The sequence below is a fragment of the Momordica charantia genome, assembly GCF_013281855.1.
Source record: "Momordica charantia cultivar OHB3-1 chromosome 6 unlocalized genomic scaffold, Mcharantia_2.0 BLBB01000006.1, whole genome shotgun sequence".
In the NCBI taxonomy this organism is placed as follows: Eukaryota; Viridiplantae; Streptophyta; class Magnoliopsida; order Cucurbitales; family Cucurbitaceae; genus Momordica; species Momordica charantia.
The window spans coordinates 15850363-15869293 of record NW_028275164.1 but is presented as its reverse complement, the minus strand read 5'-3'; the positions used below and the strand labels follow the sequence as shown (position 1 = coordinate 15869293).

The following is an 18931-nucleotide window of genomic DNA, read 5'->3' as shown; positions in this document are numbered from 1 at the left end:
CGAGCCATGTTGACCTCGTGGACGACCTTGAAGCTCAGATGGGGGGGACGTCCGACGTAAAGATGCGGTTCCGAATGGAACCGTCAAGCTCCGGGGTGAAGGACCAAGTGTCACGCATCTCGACTTCATGCTTGGATCGCTGTCTCATAAGAGCATCCAAGTTTGTGAGCGATCCGGGGTCCGTGCTGCAACGGACTATTGACCACGCTGTCGAGGTAAGATCTACTCCTAAACTTTGTTTCATTTTCCCAACTTATGGCTTGGTTTGACCTATGTTTGCTTTCTGTGTTTTGCAAGTGTTCACTGCTTCCATCCATTCGGCAATTATGATCAAGGCTGAGCTGGATGTAAGGGAGGCCTTGGCAGCGAAAGAGAGGGAGAATTCTTCTGCTGCCTTAGAGGCTGCCACTACGCTCAAAGGCGAGCTGCTGAAGTCTCGGAGCGAGGTGGACATTTTGAGGGCCGAGGTAGAAGCCAAGGCCGAGCTGCTGAAGAGGGAGGATGAGAGGCATAAGGCCCACCTCCGAGCTGCCCACGCCATCACTAAAGGGCTGGAGAAGGAAAAGTTCCAACTCCTTAAGGAGAAGGACGACATGCTCTAGACCCTCGAAGGGAAGGACGCTACAATTGGGCGCCTTACTGCTGAGCTCAAGGCGGAGAAGGAACGCCTTGCCAACGGAGCTCTTCTGGAAGCAGCCTTCAGGCAACACCCAGATTTTGATGGGTTTGCCAAGGACTTCAGCGATGCAGGCTTCAAGTTTCTGATGAAAGGCATTGCTGCTGACATGCCCCACCTCTAGGTCGACCTCGGCAATCTAAAGAAGAGGTATGCTGAGAAATGGGCTTCTGGGCCCAACGGCACTCCAGGTCCTGCAACCCTGGTGGACAAGTACGTCAGAGATCTGGACTCTGACTACTCCGACCTGGACGAAGACGATGCCCCTAGTCAGGAGCCTAACGAGGTCGGCACTACCCAAGAGGAAGCTCCTTCGCAGCAGGGCGGATCTCAGGAGGTCAACCTTCTGGTTCTCAGGGCGAGCTATCCTCTCATCTCGGGAGCAGCTGAGATTCCTCATTGATTTTGTTGTATTTTTATTTCCTTTTTTTTTGTAAGTCTCAGGGCAGAGCTGCAAGGTATACAAGCCTTGGCTCTGTCTTTTAATCAATGAAGTCTTCATCCCCTTACTTCTGTGCAATGAGCTCTGTCTATTCTTTTATTACTTTTTCCCTTGAGCTTTTTAAACTTGCTTTTGTAAGTCAAAACTCATATATGAATAATTTCATCTCGCACCTCTAACTCATAAGTTTAAAGGATTAAGTGTGGGATAAACTCTTTTCACATCGCACCTCTTACTTAAGGTTTGAATTTGAGAGTTCCTTTTATATTTCTCCTCGAACTCGGAAGTCCAAAAGATAATATTAAGCAATTTGAACTTTCTACATCGCACCTTTAACTTGAACGTTCAAAGGGTTGAATTTTGAGTCCATATTTAACATTCACATCGCACCTCGGACCCGTGGGTTTAGAGGATTGAATTTCTTGAACCTTCCACATCGCACCTTTAACTTAAACCTTCAAAGGATTGAATTTTGGTTCACAATTGATTTTGACGTCGCACCTCGAACCCGTGGGTTTCGAGGTTTGAATTCGATCAATTTGACTGGGCGTTTATGCTGAACGCACGCACTAAGCGTGGTAACAATTATATAGATGCAAGCGCACACCTGTCAGAGTAATATAAAATGGATGGAGTATCCAAGTATCGATCCTCAAGGACTTCTAAACAATTTCCAAACTCTAAAGTTTTAAAGAATAGTGAATGTTGGAATGAGTGATTCTTGTAAAATGGGAAGTGGTCACAAATAATGGTTTGGATTTGGGATTTGGACTTAGAATGATAAAACCTAGCCCGAATTACTTCAAGTTAGCCATCAAAGAATCAAGGACATGCTAAAGACAATATGCATTTTACTTTAGAAACCAACGACTACGCTTCTCACTTGACTTATGTCTAAGCAAGTTCAAAGTCCTAAGACATTCCCTAATATGTCTATTATGAGAGATATCTTAGTTTTAGGATGGAAATAGTCGCAACCTCGAGTTAAGGTCCTATGTCTAGGCTACTTAAGCGGAACCCTTATGTCTAAGGCGCTCCTCTCCTCGGTTTAACCACTCAACAATGCAAATAAGCAACCTTTTCAGTATTGACTTGTTAAGACTTACAGTGGCCTTCTCTAAATCCTAACTTTTTGGGAAAACATGTTGAGCAATGAATGGAAAGCAAAAACACTACTTCTTAGCAACCCTTTTTAGACATAAAAGGCTAACTATCCATAACCGGGCTAGAGACGGGAATTTAGAAAGACATATTGAAGAAAATACAGCAAGTAAAACGGTTGAATGTGGAATGCATGTGTGAAAAACAAAAGTTAACTAACGGAGAGTTTTTATCGGGATTGAGAGCTTCGCCCTTCTCTTTCAAGCAAGGGAGAGTGTCACGTGCTCTTTCCTCCAAAAACACAACTCTCTTAACTAAAAATAAAGTAAAGGCAAAGGGAAGATAAGCAAAGTGCTAGATTTTTATATATTTGAATAAGTAGAAAATAACTAAGTACAAATGGAAACAAAACAAAGCTCAATAAAAGAATGTAAAGTGCTCGGGATTTAAAAACGAAAAGCAACTAATGAAAGCAACTCAAAAGTACTTAGAAAGCAACAAAGAAGCACTAAAAATGATCAAGAGAAGGAAGCAAGACTTGATGATTTTGGTGGAGAAGTTGCTGGAATTTATAGCTGTGCAGAATTGGTTAGGTAGGTCCTAAAACGATGGTGAATCACCCATTTCCAACTCTTTTGACTGACCAAATCGTGCTCAAACTGATAGTGGAACACTTCTTCTACACGTATGCATCGGTTGGAACCACCAAAACGCATTGGAAGACGCGTTTCATTAAGGGCAAAGTTGGAAGAAAAACAGTTTTTCTGCAGGCTTCCGAGGCGCCTGGCGCCTCCCATGAAGCTTTTTTCGTCTTTTTGCTTCTTTTGATTAATTTGCACTCCCAAATGGTCCTAAAATGTCATAAATACAATATAAGCCAACCACAAACCATAATATATGAATTTTGCATGAATTGGAACTCAAACGGCCGAGAAAAATCCGAAACAAAGCTGAAACATTGTAAAAACAGCATCTAAAACCTTCTTTTTACGCATGTAAACAAGCGTAATCACACCCCCAAACTTAACTTTTTGCTTGTCCTCAAGCAAAACTTAGCAACTTTAATCAGCTTTCTAACACATGGACAAGGAAAAGCAAAAGCAACCGAGATGTTCAATCATAAATTGTCTCGAGGAAAAGATGTCAGAGCCTACCATTCTATTGCCTTTGTAAACTTAGTCACTATAAACCAAGTTTGAAATGATAAAAACTTTTTCTTTCAAAAACAGAAAACGTTTTCAAATACCCCTAAGGAATCTGCACACTCCCTCCTTACACTAAGACTTTTACATCTGACAGACCGGCTACTAGCCCCTGAGGTTTCCACACACTAACATCGGTTTCAACCACAGCTACTCGTAGAAAGACTTTGAACTAACAGCTAGGTCATAAAACGACGACAATGAGAAACACGAAGTCACTTATCACCATCTTTACTGCTATTTTCAAAGTCAACACCCAACCTAAAACTAAATGGGTGTCTACAGTAGGACTCGGGAATCATAAATACATTTTCTTTAACTCTCATTGTTTTTACCGCTCTTTTCTTTCTAACACAAGTCTTTTCCCCACTCTTATTTTCTCTCAACAAGAATCTTTTTACTCTTTTGCAATTTTTTTTATTGTTTGTTGTGTTTTTTTTTCTTTTCAACACTTTCTTTTTTTAATAGCATTTGTTTTTCCAACTGACTCTTTTTCAAAAGAAAATAGCATGATTTTTCAAATATAAATAACACCTTATCTTTCTGAAACAACGACTGACACAACGACTGTCCCCCTAAAACTTAAGAGAGACAGTGTCCTCACTGGGAAAAGACTTTTGCATCGGATGAAAAAAAGCTTAACAGTAAAAAGGACAAGGACTTCCTATATAGGGGCAAAGAAAAGAGCCTAAAGTCTGTAAAGATCAAAAAGACATAAAAGAAAATGAGTTTATCACATAAACAAAGGAAATAGCTCAAAGCTTAGTCAGGCATACAACAGAAAACTCAACAATCTCTTATAATCATCATCGACATGAAATCACATGCACAGCACAGATGCTTCAAAATAGGCATGTGAAAAGCTAAACTAAGGTTAAGTGAAGGCATACTTTAAGTGATCAGAAGATAAACGATACTAATTTATTCATGCTTCAACTGAGCTCGAAACATAATCAATACAAAAAAACATGCGTAGTAATGCTAGAATATGCAAACTACGTCATTAACCAAAAGAAGAAAACACAAAAAATAGCAAAGAAGGAACCTCCCCTTCATGAAGTCGGAGGTTGTGGACTAGGATCAGTGTCAGTGCTGGGAGATGGATGACCAAGGATAGCAGCTAGCGCTGGAGGCCATGAAGGTAAAACCGCAAAATCCAATGAAGCCCTTAAGTTGTAGATATGTTGCACGACTTCTCGAACCTGATCTCGCAGCTGTTGGTTCTCCTCTCGAAGACGACGGATCTCCGATGTAGGAGACATCCCAATACCTTCCCTTCTTTGTAACGCATGGGCGATAATACGCCGAATATTCTTCTCTTCCACAATTGGGGCATCTCTCTTAATTTGATCCTCAGGGAGCTGTACACCTTGTCGCAAGCATAAAGAAGTGACCAAACGTGGGTGATAAAGCTTACCACGTGTTCGGTGGGCACACTCATGGATACTAGTATTGATCAATTCTCCATAATTCACATCTATGCCCTTTAGCAGGGCATAAACCAGCAGTGCCCTATCCTGAGTGACATGCTCATCATGCTCCGTTGGCAGAATTCTGTTTTTGACTATGTATAACCATCCTGCAGCAGTTAGGGAAACATCCTCGGGTTTTAGTCGTACCTTGCCATGTGTAGTCAAATCCCAAGTGGCAGAGGGCTTCCCAACACATTCTAAAGCCTCATCAAGCTGTGCTAGAGTCGGAGTCACTAACATCTTATTGCCCACAGCATCTCTGATATTCTTAATGTTGAAGGTGTAGTTGATCTGAGTGGCATCAAACCGTATTTCCTTCCCGCGCACTATGGCTATATGTGACTGGGGATGGACAGCAGCATAGAACTCTCTGACTAACTCCAAAGCCTCACATTGTATGGGCTGAATGAGTGGTCTCCACTCTTTGTCTCTAGCGGTCTCCCTCCAATCATCAGGCACATCTCCTAGAGTGAGATCGAATCCCAATTCTGTCATAATCTTACGGGATTTCATTAATGAAGTTCGAGTGGCTAAATTTGCCGCGTTCCATTTCGTCTCGACCTCCTCTCCCTCAGACAAGTCTAGTTCAATTGTATCAACTGGCCCAGGTGCCACTACCTTCTTCTTAGCTTCAGCTGCTTTAGCTTTCGCAGCTCTCGTTTTAGGTTCATTCACGGGCACTGTTGGCTTCTTAGCCTGAACTGCACGACGTTTTGAACTTTTTCTCTCCTGCCTCTTGTATTGGAACATTTCCCTTATCGTCTGCGTGTCCTCAAGATCTTCTTCGCTGGTAGGTTCTTGAGTACTATTCTCCCCAACCTTGGATCTACCTGTATCACACCCAAGCGGGTTAACTGTATTAGAAGGAATAGTGTGAGCATCCCTTACCCCTGGTAGAGTGGCCATCGGTGTGACATACTCATCCGTTGCCAACGGAGTAGATCCAGTTGCCCTAGTAGGCAACTCTTGGTGACTACAAAACGCTCCTTCTGTAGGTGTATCCAATGGGGAAGGTTCCTGAGTATCTGTTCTCACCACTTCGTTCTCGGTATCCTCTGTTTCCGGCATATTTGAACAATGTCCTCGTGAAACCAGTAGAAAATCATCATTACCATCTTCCGGTGTAATAATCAATGGAGATGAATAAAACTGCTCCTCGTCCCTGTTCTCCATAGTTGAATCCTTATGCGTCAGACGCCTACTACTCCCATCTTCCTCAATTTCTGGGTCTATCATCACCTCCTTGCCCTTCCTCTTTTGCCCTATCGAAACCCCGGGCTCTAGCCTATGGCTATGGCTCTTCTCTTGCTCTCCTCCATGCTCATCTCCTGCATCCATTGGCATATTGGTTGGGGTTGGCAACCTAGGAGGCTCTAAGGGTTTTAGTTATCCCATGTTGAAGGTACTCGATATGTTAGGGTTCAATTGGGGTGCTTGAGGTCCTCTTTCTAGGAATGGAAGTTGAGGTGGTGGGGAAACTCTAGGTGAAATCATACTATAATTATGTGGAGGTACCCAATGACCCATTCCATAATAAGGTGGAAGGCTAGGAAATAGAGTAGATGGGTTTGGCATTCCATAAGGATGAACACTAGCTGGAATTTGCATTTGAGACAAGGGAAAATGATAGGAAGGAACCGGGTTAAACATAAACGGTTGGTACATACCCGGATTGATCATTGGAGGAAGTTGTTGAGGATTTTCAGCCCTAAACTCACTGTTTTGAGGTATATTAAAGGTGGGTAGTTGTTGAAAATTAACATAACCATGTGGGCTCATTATAGGATGTTGTGTAGGAGCTTGGGATGGAGGACATTCAAATGTTTGAAGCGGGTTTCCTCCCCTAACAGCAGCTAGCCTAGAATCTGAACCCATGTGGTGTTGGAAGTTCTCCAATGGTGGAAAAGGAATGCTTGTGGCATTTGGAGCTTGAGTAGAAGAGGTAGGAAGTGAAGTATGTTGAGAAGAGGAAGCCATAGATGTAAGCAAATGCTGGAAATTTCTTCTTCTCTTTGGTAGCTGAAAATCGAAAACAAGGGTGATGAAGGGAGTGGGTTTTTGCCGAAAAAACAAGGGGAAGAAAAGAGTTGTGTGGGTTTTGGTGGAGTTGTAAAGCTTAGGCAATGGGTCTATTTAAAGCTTTCCCCAAACTAAATCCTAAATGGAAAGGGATTGACATTTAAGTTCAACTAAGTTTCCTAAACCTAAAAGGAAAAGAAAACAAATTTGAATACAAAATAGGATTAGGGAAACAAAATTTGAGTTTGAAGAGAAGTTTTTAAAGCTAAATCATAGAGGATTAATGTTTGACCCAAAATAAAGCCCATGCTATCGAAAATTAAAACCCAAACCATGAAGGAAAACGAAATTCGAACTGCTGGAAAACAGGGCAGGCGCCAGGCGCCTGCGTGATTTATTTTCGCAAAGGGCAGGCGCCAGGCGCCTGCGTAATTATTTATTTTTTTTTTTCAACGTTTTTTTTTTCTTTCTTTTTTTTTGTTTCTTTTTTTTCAACGTTTTCAAAAACATTCTCTTAATAAGAAAAATTTTATAATGATACAAAGAGAAAATACAAGATACAAAAAGACTTCCTTCCTTTACTTTTGTTCTTTCAAAAACAGATAAGAAGGAAAAAACATTTTTCGCAAAAATTTATTGACCTGAAAGTTGAATAGAGGTTTTTCCTCTATCCACTGGTTCTCCAAAATACGGCTTAAGTCTCTGCCCATTTACTTTAAAAACATTTCCCTTAGAGTCAACTAGATCCACTGCCCCATATGGGTAGACTTTAAAAATTTGAAAGGGACCAGACCATCTAGACTTAAGTTTTCCAGGAAAAAGTTTCAACCTAGAGTTGAATAACAGAACCAGATCACCTTCTTGAAGATTGTTCGGCCGAAGACGCCTATCATGCCACTGTTTAGTTTTTTCCTTAAACAACTTAGCATTCTCATAAGAAAAGTGCCTGTGTTCTTCTAATTCCAACAATTGTAACTTCCTCGCTTCACCTGCAGCCAACAAATCAAAATTTAATTTCTTAGTAGCCCAAAATGCTTTATATTCTAGCTCAAGAGGCAAATGACATGCTTTTCCAAAAATTAGCCTATAGGGGGACATGCCGAGGGGAGTCTTAAATGCTGTCCTATATGCCCAAAGTGAATCATCAAGCTTAAAAGACCAATCCCTACGGTTAAGATTTACAGTTTTTTCTAAAATGTTTTTTATCTCCCTATTAGATATTTCGGCTAACCCATTCGACTGACGATGATATGCTGTTGCAACCCTATGACGCACATTGTATTTAGTCAGCAACTTTTGCATAGACCTATTCACAAAATGAGCCCCCCCATCGCTTATCAGACAACGCGGGGTTCCATAACGCGTAAAAATGTGCTTTTGCAGAAAACGAATGACAACTTTGGAATCATTGGTAGCAGTTGCAATGGCTTCTATCCATTTCGAAACATAATCTACTGCTAACAATATATAAAGCTTACCATTAGAAGATGGAAATGGACCCATAAAATCTATACCCCACACATCAAATATTTCAATCTCCAGGATCGGGGTTTGAGGCATTTCGTGGCGTTTAGATATATTACCTGTCCGTTGGCATTTGTCACAAACCTGGGCAAACTTATGTGCATCTTTGAACAGAGTGGGCCAAAAGAACCCACTTTGCAAAACTTTAGCTGCGGTTTTGTGTCCTGCAAAATGTCCTCCATATGGAGACATATGACAAGCGTCTAATATCGCCTCGTGCTCTTCTTCTGCGACACACCTGCGTAAGATATTGTCAGGTCCTAGCTTATATAAAAAAGGCTCATCCCAACGATAAATCGAACTTCATTTAGAAATTTCTTTACCTGTTGCTTGTTGAACTCATAAGGAACTATTCGACTTACCAAATAATTTGCTATATCGGCATACCACGGAACTGAATCAACTCGCAAGAGTTGCTCGTCAATAAACTGTTCACGTATAACAGTTCCATCATCACAGAGCGGGCATTCCAATCTAGACAGGTGATCAGCAACTTGGTTTTCAGTACCCCTCCTGTCCCTAACTTCAATATCAAACTCTTGAAGTAACAAAATCCACCGTATCAAACGTGGTTTAGCATCTTTTTTAGCAAATAAATATTTTAAAGCAGAATGGTCAGTAAAAACAATGACTTTTGTGCTTATCATGTAAGACCTAAACTTATCAAAGGCGAACACAACTGCTAACAGTTCCTTTTCAGTAGTAGTGTAATTGAGTTGTGCACCGGTCAGAGTCTTACTAGCATAATACACAGGATGCAAGATCTTGTTTTTACGTTGTCCTAACATAGCTCCTATTGCATAATCACTGGCATCACACATGAGCTCAAAAGGTAAATCCCAATTAGGTTCGATAATTATAGGAGCTGAACTTAGAGCAACTTTCAACGTTTCAAATGATTTTAAACAGTCATCATAAAAAACAAATGGTCTATCATGTTCTAACAATTGACACAAGGGTTTAGAAATTTTAGCAGAGTCTTTTATAAAGCGGCGGTAAAATCCCCCATGCCCTAAAAAACTTCTAATCCCTTTGACATTTGTAGGAGGAGGTAGCTTTGAAATGATGTCTATCTTAGCGTGGTCTACCTCTATTCCTTGCTTGGAAATTTTGTGACCCAAAACAATACCCTCTTGTACCATGAAATGACACTTCTCCCAATTTAGGACTAGGTTTGTTTGTTCACATCTCTCCAATACTCTCTCCAAATTAACTAAACAAGCGTCGAAAGAATTTCCAAAAACAGAAAAGTCCTCCATAAAAACTTCTAGAATATTTTCTACCATGTCAGAGAAGATGGCCATCATACACCTCTGAAATGTCGCGGGTGCATTTCATAGTCCAAAGGGCATTCGCCTAAAAGCGAACGTACCATACGGACACGTAAATGTTGTCTTCTCTTGGTCTTCTGGAGCAATAGTAATTTGATTATAACCCGAATATCCATCTAAAAAACAATAGAAATCCTTACCTGCCAGACGGTCGAGCATCTGGTCAATAAACGGGAGAGGAAAATGGTCTTTCTTCGTTACCTTGTTGAGTTTGCGATAGTCAATGCAAACTCTCCACCCACTCACAGTTCGGGTTGAGATGAGCTCATTCTCCTCGTTGGCCACCACGGTTATACCCCCTTTCTTTGGTACACACTGTACTGGGCTTACCCAGCTGCTGTCGGATATTGGGTATATAACACCGGCGTCAAGCCATTTAAGAATTTCTTTCCTTACAACCTGTTTCATCTTCGGGTTCAACCGCCTTTGACTCTCAATAGAGTTCTTAGCATCTTCTTCCAATAGAATTTTGTGCATGCAAAAGGCCGGGCTTATCCCTCGGATATCTGCTATCGTCCATCCAATGGCCTTTTTGTGCTTCTCCAAAATCTGCAATAAAGAATATTCATTAGTAGGTGATAAATTGGAAGCTATAATAACTGGTAAAGTGTCGTTATCCCCTAGATACGCATATTTCAAATGCGACGGCAATGGCTTCTGCTCCAACGTGGGTGGTTCCACTATGGACGGAAGTAACGACTTGCATTCTTCTTTTGTATTTTTTCAATAGGACTAGCCACATCTTCTGGTCCTTCTGCTATCTTATCAGGCTCTTCTTCAATCTCTGTAACTAATAAGTCATAAAACTCATCAAACATAATAGGATTCAAGCTATTTATAGCAGAGCACTCTTCAAAGTCTCCTGGTAATTTCATGGCGTCTAGAACGTTAAATTTAACTTCTTCATTATTTACCCTCATTGTAATTTCTCCCTTCCTCACATTAAAAACTGTATCCACAGTGGCTAGAAATGGTCTTCCCAAAATAATGGGAACGTCTAAGTCTGCCTCGCAATCTAGAATGATAAAGTCCGCAGGGAAAATGAATTTGTCCACCTGGACTAAAACATCTTCTATCTTTCCCTCAGGTCTTATAATAGATCTATGTGCTAGTTGGAGGGTAACCGTAGTAGGTCTAGCTTCTCCTATGCCTAAAGATTTGAAAACTGATAATGGCATAAGATTAATGCTAGCGCCTAGATCACATAATGCCTTACCTAAGTTTTTTCCTCCTATGGAACATGGAATGGTAAAACTGCCAGGATCATTACATTTCATGGGTAGCGGGCTGCCTACAGCTTCACTACTACATTTTGTCATGGCTACCAGTTCATGCTCTCCTATTTTTTTCTTCCTAGAAACTATATCTTTCAAAAACTTAGCATAATTTGGCATCTGTTCTAGAGCATCTACTAATGGTATATTTATATGCAGTTGTTTTAAAATATCTAAAAATTTTCTAAACTGGGAATCATTATTTTTCTTAACTAATCTTTGTGGAAACGGGGGAGTAGGGGTAAAAGAAGGCTGTACCTGTGGAGGAACACTCGGGGTGTCCTCATTACCTTTTCTAATATTTTCTTTTTCTGGTGTTGTTGGATTTTCTGGTATCTTTACAATTGGTTCAGTGGACGGAATCTGTACATCTGTTGTTGGCATTGTTGGTCCATCATATGCCAGTCCACTCCTGAGGGTGACAGCTTTGCACTTTTCTTTCCCTTCTCGTTTTGGTAATTCAGTATGGCCTGGAAAAGAACCTTGTGGTCTATTCTTCAATTCATTGGTGAGTTGTCCCAATTGGGTCTCGAAATTCCTCATTGATGCCGCTTGGGATTGTATCACTGCGTCGGTTCGGGCCATGTACTCCTTCATCATATTCTCAAGATTTGAGTTGTTATTTTGAACTGGTGGAGTCTGTGTTCTCTGATTGTACTGCTGTTGCGGTGGTGGGATGTATTGCTGTGTAGGTGGAACATAGGGCTGCTTGTTCTGTTGGCTCTGCCCTTGATTAAAACCGCTCGAACCTCCTTGTCCTCCCCATGAGAAATTAGGGTGGTGCCTCCAACCTGGGTTGTAGGTGTTCGAATATGGGTTAAAGTTCCTATTGTTCCCATGTCCTACATAAAAAACAGAAGCAGGGTTATGTGGACAATTATCATAAATATGGTTTTCACTGCAGAATGAACAAATGAGATCGTTGACTTGGCAAACAGGGGCAGGAGTGCAATAATCCGACTGCACAGGTTGTATCGGCGTGGCTAATGGATTTTTTATTCCCAATGCCATCTCTTTTAGCCTCTGGTTCATTGTAACCATCTCTTTTTGCATCGAGGTCGCAATGTCCAGAGCCAAAACTCCAGCTGGATCTTGCTTCTTTGGTGCTGCCCTAGATCTTTGCGAACACCATAGTTCGTTGTGTGAAGCTAAGTCATTTAGGATGTCAACTATCTCGTTGAATGTCTTCTTTGTAAAGGCTCCGTTGGCAGCATTGTTTAGCATCATCTTAGTAGGATGATCTAAACCTCTAAAGAAATGTTCTATCTGGATGCATGCCGGCAAGCCATGGTTCGGACATTTCCTGATTAGTTCTTTAAATCTCTCCCACGCCTCGTGAACAGGTTCACGATCATACTGTCTAAAGGAGATGATCTCCTCTCTGATATCAGCGTGGCGAGTAGGTGGGAAGAATTTTGTTAAGAACTTCTCCACTAACGACCCCCATGTGGTGATGGATCCCGGTGGAAATGCATTGAGCCATGCTCTAGCTTGGTCCTTCAAAGAAAATGGAAAAAGTGTTAGTCTCAGAGCATCGTCTGTTATACCAGGTAATCGAAATGCATTTGCTATTTGAATGAATGATTTCAGATGATCATGTGGATCCTCATGTTCCTGCCCTCCAAAATGTCCAATTGTCTGCAACATTTGGAACATCATTGGTTTAAGCTCAAAGTTTGCGTGGGCTGGAATAGGGTTGACTATCCCTGAATCAAAGTTCTGAAAAGCCGTGGCGGCATATTCTCGCATTGCCACGTCTCTGTTGTCCGCCATCTGGATATGGTTGAATTCATCATTTCTTGCATGATCCCTCATATTACCGTTAACAGCAGGTGGATCAACCGGATCACGAGGTGGAATATCTGCCATTGATGTGCTCGTACTCTCTACCTCACTTTCAGGACTGATTTCACCTTCTCTCTCTTTTGCTTTTCTATTTGTTTTCGAAGTCTTTGCTCCTTTCGAGTTTTTCGAAGGGTCCGCTCAATCTCAGGGTCAAGGGGTAGAAGAAAAGATCTTGTGCTCATGCACTTTAACTTACCCTTGTGAGATAAACGACCAAAAATATAGAACAAAAACGGTGGATGGAAATTACACCCAACAACAATTCACAAAAAATAAAAACTAAAAGAATTTGAAAATAATTTTAAAACTAAAGTCCCCGGCAACGGCGCCAAAAACTTGACTGGGATGTTTTTGCTGAACGCACGCACTAAGCGTGGTAACAATTATATAGATGCAAGCGCACACCTGTCAGAGTAATATAAAATGGACGAAGTATCCAAGTATCGATCCTCAAGGACTTCTAAATAATTTCCAAACTCTAAAGTTTTAAAGAATAGTGAATGTTGGAATGAGTGATTCTTGTAAAATGGGAAGCGGTCACAAATAATGGTTTGGATTTGGGATTTGGACTTATAATAATAAAACCTAGCCCGAATTACTTCAAGTTAGCCAACAAAGAATCAAGGACATGCTAAGGATAATATGCATTTTACTTTAGAAACTAACGACTACGCTTCTCACTTTACTTATGTCTAAGCAAGTTCAAAGTCCTAAGACATTCCCTAATATGTCTATTATGAGATATATCTTAGTTTTAGGATGGAAATAGTCGCAACCTCGGGTTAAGGTCCTATGTCTAGGCTACTTAAGCGGAACCCTTATGTCTAAGGCGCTCCTCTCCTCGGTTTAACCACTCAACAATGCAAATAAGCAACCTTTTCAGTATTGACTTGTTAAGACTTACAGTGGCCTTCTCTAAATCCTAACTTTTTGGGAAAACATGTTGAGCAATGAATGGAAAGTAAAAACACTACTTCTTAGCAAACCCTTTTTAGACATAAAAGGCTAACTATCCATAACCGGGCTAGAGACGGGAATTTAGAAAGACATATTGAAGAAAATACAGCAAGTAAAATGGTTGAATGTGGAATGCATGTGTGAAAAACAAAAGTTAACTAACGGAGAGTTTTTATCGGGATTGAGAGCTTCGCCCTTCTCTTTCAAGCAAGGGAGAGTGTCACGTGCTCTTTCCTCCAAAAACACAACTCTCTTAACTAAAAATAAAGTAAAGGCAAAGAGAAGATAAGCAAAGTGCTAGATTTTTATATATTTGAATAAGTAGAAAATAACTAAGTACAAATGGAAACAAACAAAGCTCAATAAAAGAATGTAAAGTACTCGGGATTTAAAAACCAAAAGCAACTAATGAAAGCAACTCAAAATTACTTAGAAAGCAACAAAGAAACACTAAAAATGATCAAGAGAAGGAAGCAAGGCTTGATGAATTTGGTGGAGAAGTTGCTGGAATTTATAGCTGTGCAGAATTGGTTAGGTAGGTCCTAAAATGATGGTGAATCATCCATTTCCAACTCCTTTGACTGACCAAATCGTGCTCAAACTGATAGTGGAACACTTCTTCTACACGTATGCATCGGTTGGAACCACCAAAACGCATGGGAAGACGCGTTTCATTAAGGGCAAAGTTGGAAGAAAACCTGTTTTTCTGCAGGCAGCCCAGGCGTCTGGCGCCTCCCATGTAACTTTTTCGTCTTTTTGCTTCTTTTGATTAATTTGCACTCTCAAATGGTCCTAAAATGTCATAAATACAATATAAGCCATCGACAAACCATAGTATATGAATTTTGCATGAATTGGAACTCAAACGATCGAGAAAAATCCGAAACAAAGCTGAAACATAGTAAAAACAGCATCTAAAACCTTCTTTTTACGCATGTAAACAAGCGTAATCAATGGTGCGGAGGAGACTTGAGAAGAAAGACTATGGCTAGTTTTGTGTAGATTCATTGAGATTAGATTAGGTTGTTATGAGGTTACTTGTTTCGGTTATGTATGTGTTATAACCCTGGTTGTGCAAAGTTCAGGCGGTTGGCAAAAGCTTTAGCTTGTGTTGTTACTGAGTTTGACTTCTCATTAAAAGTTAGGTCGTTGAGTTCATTAAAATTATGTTAGGTTTGTTTATTTTAGAACTCGTTAACTTTGGAAGTTAAAGCTTGGATAAACTCTTAGTTGGATGTTTTTGTCCTTCCTTTTATTGTTGTTATTCAAAGTGGCGCAGCGGAAGCGTAGTGGATTTAGGCGTTGAGTTTATTGCTATTATTAGTGCATGATTAATTTACTGTCAAATAGGTTGTTGTTAGGCCATGGTCGTTTACTCATGTTCGCCTAAGTTTAACTCAAGTAGAAGAGAATTGTATTACTTGTCTACGGAGGACAAGTTATTTTGTTTGTCTGTGAAATGAGGGATTCATAGGCTTAGGTCGAGCAATTAAAATGGTGGTAGGATTTGCCCAGTTCGAGTAGTTAGTTGTCATTTCTTTATTTCGAGTGGGACTTTTAAGGTGGTTTTAGTAACGGTCCCCGTTTGGGATGTTGAAAATCCTTGGGCGTTACAGATGGTATCAGAGTGGAACCTCTCCCAGTAAGATGTGCTTCGGGGACGAACCAAGGCGGAAGCTGGTGGGCATGTGACGCCCGAGAGGAGGCGTACATGAATGAACCGATACCACATCCGAATGAGAGGGATCCTGAGATTATTGAAGAATGGTCAATAAAGGGTTAAAAAGAATTGATAGTCACTACCTAAACCAACAATGTGCACCTTCCTTTTCGGTGGCTCAATCGTAAGAACTCCAAAGTTAAGCATGCTTGTCTTGGAGCAATCTTAGATTGGGTGACCTCCTAGTTGCTTTACTAGGAAGCATGTGAGTGAGGACAAAGCATGCTGGAAGGACTCGTGCAAAATTAAGCCTGCTTGGCTTGGAGCAATCTTAGGTTGGGTAATCTCCTAGTTGCTTTACTAGGAAGCATGTGAGTGAGGACAAAGCATCTGAAACCGGATTCTGAATCCTGGGCCTGGGGCGTTACATTAGGTGCTCTACATTCCATGGATGTGCAAGCACATTTCCTTCCAGATCGGCCAGCATGTACATTCCAGGTCAGATTATGCCTTTAACCTCGAACAGTCCTTCCCAACTCGGGCCAAGAGTGCTCACATGACTCTGAATCTTCCTTAGGACCAAATACCCAACTTGAAAGCTTTGAGGTCGAACTCGGGTGTTGTAATGTCTGGCCATTCTATTCTGATACTCTGCTAGGCGTGTTAGGGTTGACTTTTTACTGCAGAAACATGTGTCGGTAGCCCTGTTTGACCACGTTTTTTACCCATTTTCCATTATTATTTGCCAAAAATGACCACATATTCTTAAAGTACACATACATAGATTATTTCTGCATAAAAGTCAAACTATGGTACTTTACGAAAAATATGAGATAAATGCGGTCAAAGTTGGAAGAAAATAACAGAATTCTGTCTTTTGCATAATTGCGCCTGGCGCATTTTTGGAGGGCAATTTGTCAAAACGCACGTTTTGATTAATGAAGGGCAAGGAGGACATTTCCCACATGTTCAAAACCATGAGTCCAAGTCCAAGTGAGGTGGTTAGGTGAATCTCAATCTTTTTCCACCTAAAATGGAGGGGAGTTTCATCCAACCTATGATGCTATAAAAGGAAGTCATCCATCCCTCAGCAAATCATTCCTTCCAAGCTTCATTTCATCTTCTTCTAGATGCTCTCTAGTTGTAGAACACGTTTTTAGGGTTTATGTTCATGTTCTAGTTGTTCATTTCTTTGTTTTTCACGCTTTTACCTTTCGTAGTGCTTTTAATTCGAGTTCTTACTTTCATTCTTTGTTCATTCTGTTATTTTAAAGTTCTTTAGCGAGTTTCAACTCCCCTCACGCTCGAGAGAGAAGAGGGTTAAGCTAGAACTCTTTGTACGGCTTATTTATTCATTTAAATTCAATGAAAAATAATTTATTTATGTTTTCGTGCATTTACATTCATTTAATTATGTTCTAAATTAGTTATCAACCTCCTTGTGGAATGCCTTAGTCAAATGATTTGATTTTCAACACGCTCGGGATTTTGGCCAGATTGCGCCTGGCACTTTTTTCGGTTAGTTTCTAAAAACTTCTCTTTACGTCTTTTTTCCATTTGGCCAGTGGGAACTTGATTTATACACTAAAGCCCAACCTTGGGAAATGTGAGTTAGGTAAAATAATAGGAAACCAATATGGGATGTGACTTAGGAATAAGCGCATAAAACATGGTCTTAGGCATATGCCCTCTGACCCATAATGCAAATGAATTGGTAGATGTTCTCTAGGATTGTAATAACATATAGTAATATGATTGTAGGTTACCCTAGCCTCTGCAGCAACCAAAAGCGGTAGTGAAAGAGTAGAACTCAAATCCCAAGAAAAGTCAAGAATTGCGTCTGGTGCATTTTCCCAACATAGTGTGTTCTCCATGTTTTGCATCAAAACTAAGGTAGGATACAAGGAGCTCGAGTTTCATTAAATTGCTTGATAGTTAAAACCCCAAACAACAACATTTCACCATTATTTTCTTCCAAAATCACAATTGCATATTTGAACCATTTCACTGCATTACTTGATTTTGAAAAGCAACAAGTCCCTGAGGATTCGACCTTGGATTACTTCCGAGTATTACTTGTGACCGTGTTCGCTTGCACGAGTCTCTAATCTTTTTAAAGGTAGAGAAAATCCCAACAAGGCGCAGCTGAGCCATTTCCCTTTTCTGTTCTAATAAATCAAGGTTAAGGAGTAGCTCTTCCTTGTTCCTTGTTGGCTCGTACTGCTCTACCCTGTCTGTTGGCATGCCGATCTCTACTGGAACAACAGCTTCAGAGCCAAAGGCCAGCGAAAACGGAGTTTCGCCAGTTGACTCTCTTGGGGTGGTTCGATATGACCACAATACTTCGGGTAGCTCCTCGGCCCATCTTCCCTTTCTAGAGTCCAGTCTCAGCTTGAGTCCTCGTTTTATAATTTTGTTTATCGCTTCAACCTGCCCGTTGGCCTTCGGATGAGCAGCGGACGAGCTGAGATGGCTTATGCCTAACTTTTTACAGAAGTCCTTGAACTTTGTATTGTCGAATTGCTTTCCGTTATCCGTCACGATAGCGTTCGGTATACCAAAACGGCATACAATGTTCGTCCATATGAACGATGTGACTCTAGTCTCCGTAATGTGAGAGAGCGCCTCGGCCTCGGCCCACTTGGTGAAGTAGTCCACGGCGACTACGACAAACTTGGTTTGCCCTTTTCCAAGAGGAAAATGACCTATAATATCTACTCCCCATTGCACGAATGGCCATGGGGCCGAGATGGGGGTGAGCAATTCCGGAGGCTGATGGATGATATTTGTGAAGCACTGGCAGTTGTCTCAGGTTTTCACAAATTGCTTCGCATCCTGCTCGACAGTGGACCAATAGTACCCTTGTCGAACCACCTTGGCCGACAACGACCTGGAGCCAGAGTAGTTCGCACACACTCCTTCATGGATTTCCCTAAGGATGTAAAAGCCTTCTTCGGAAGTCACACATTTAAGCAGAGGCAGGGAGAAGCCACGTCGGTACAACGCCCCTTCTCGGAGTATGAACCGAGCTGCTTTCCGTGCCATCTTCTTTTGCTTCTTCAGATCTTGCGGCGGATTTCCGTTGATGAACTCCACGATTGGATCCATCCATGAGGGTGATGGAGTGTCAATCTCCATCACGTCTGGATCCAGGATTGAAGGATTGTCCAAGATCTCCACTGGGACTGACCTGGCCAGGTCGGTCTCATATGCTGATGCCAATTTGGCTAAGGCATCAGCATTTGAATTTTCTGACCTTGGAACCTGACTCACCTCATAAGTCTCGAACTGGGCGAGGTGCGATCTGACTTTGCTTAGATATTTTTCCATTCGGGGGTCTTTCGTTTGATACTCCTCCTTAATCTGATTTACGACCAATTGAGAGTCACTAAAGACCTTGATGTGGATGGCCTCCAGTCCTTTGGCAA

General features: G+C 41.2%; 1 non-coding gene and 1 pseudogene across 1 annotated transcript; one reads left to right on the top strand and one right to left on the bottom strand.

Moving 5' to 3' along the window:
- Positions 1-1652: 1652 nt before the first annotated feature.
- On the bottom strand, positions 1653-18641 carry LOC148210774 (uncharacterized; annotated as a pseudogene).
- LOC148210775 (small nucleolar RNA R71) lies at positions 12324-12430 on the top strand. Its single transcript, XR_015792107.1, has one exon. It is a non-coding gene; the product is annotated as a small nucleolar RNA R71 (small nucleolar RNA).
- Positions 18642-18931: the final 290 nt, after the last annotated feature.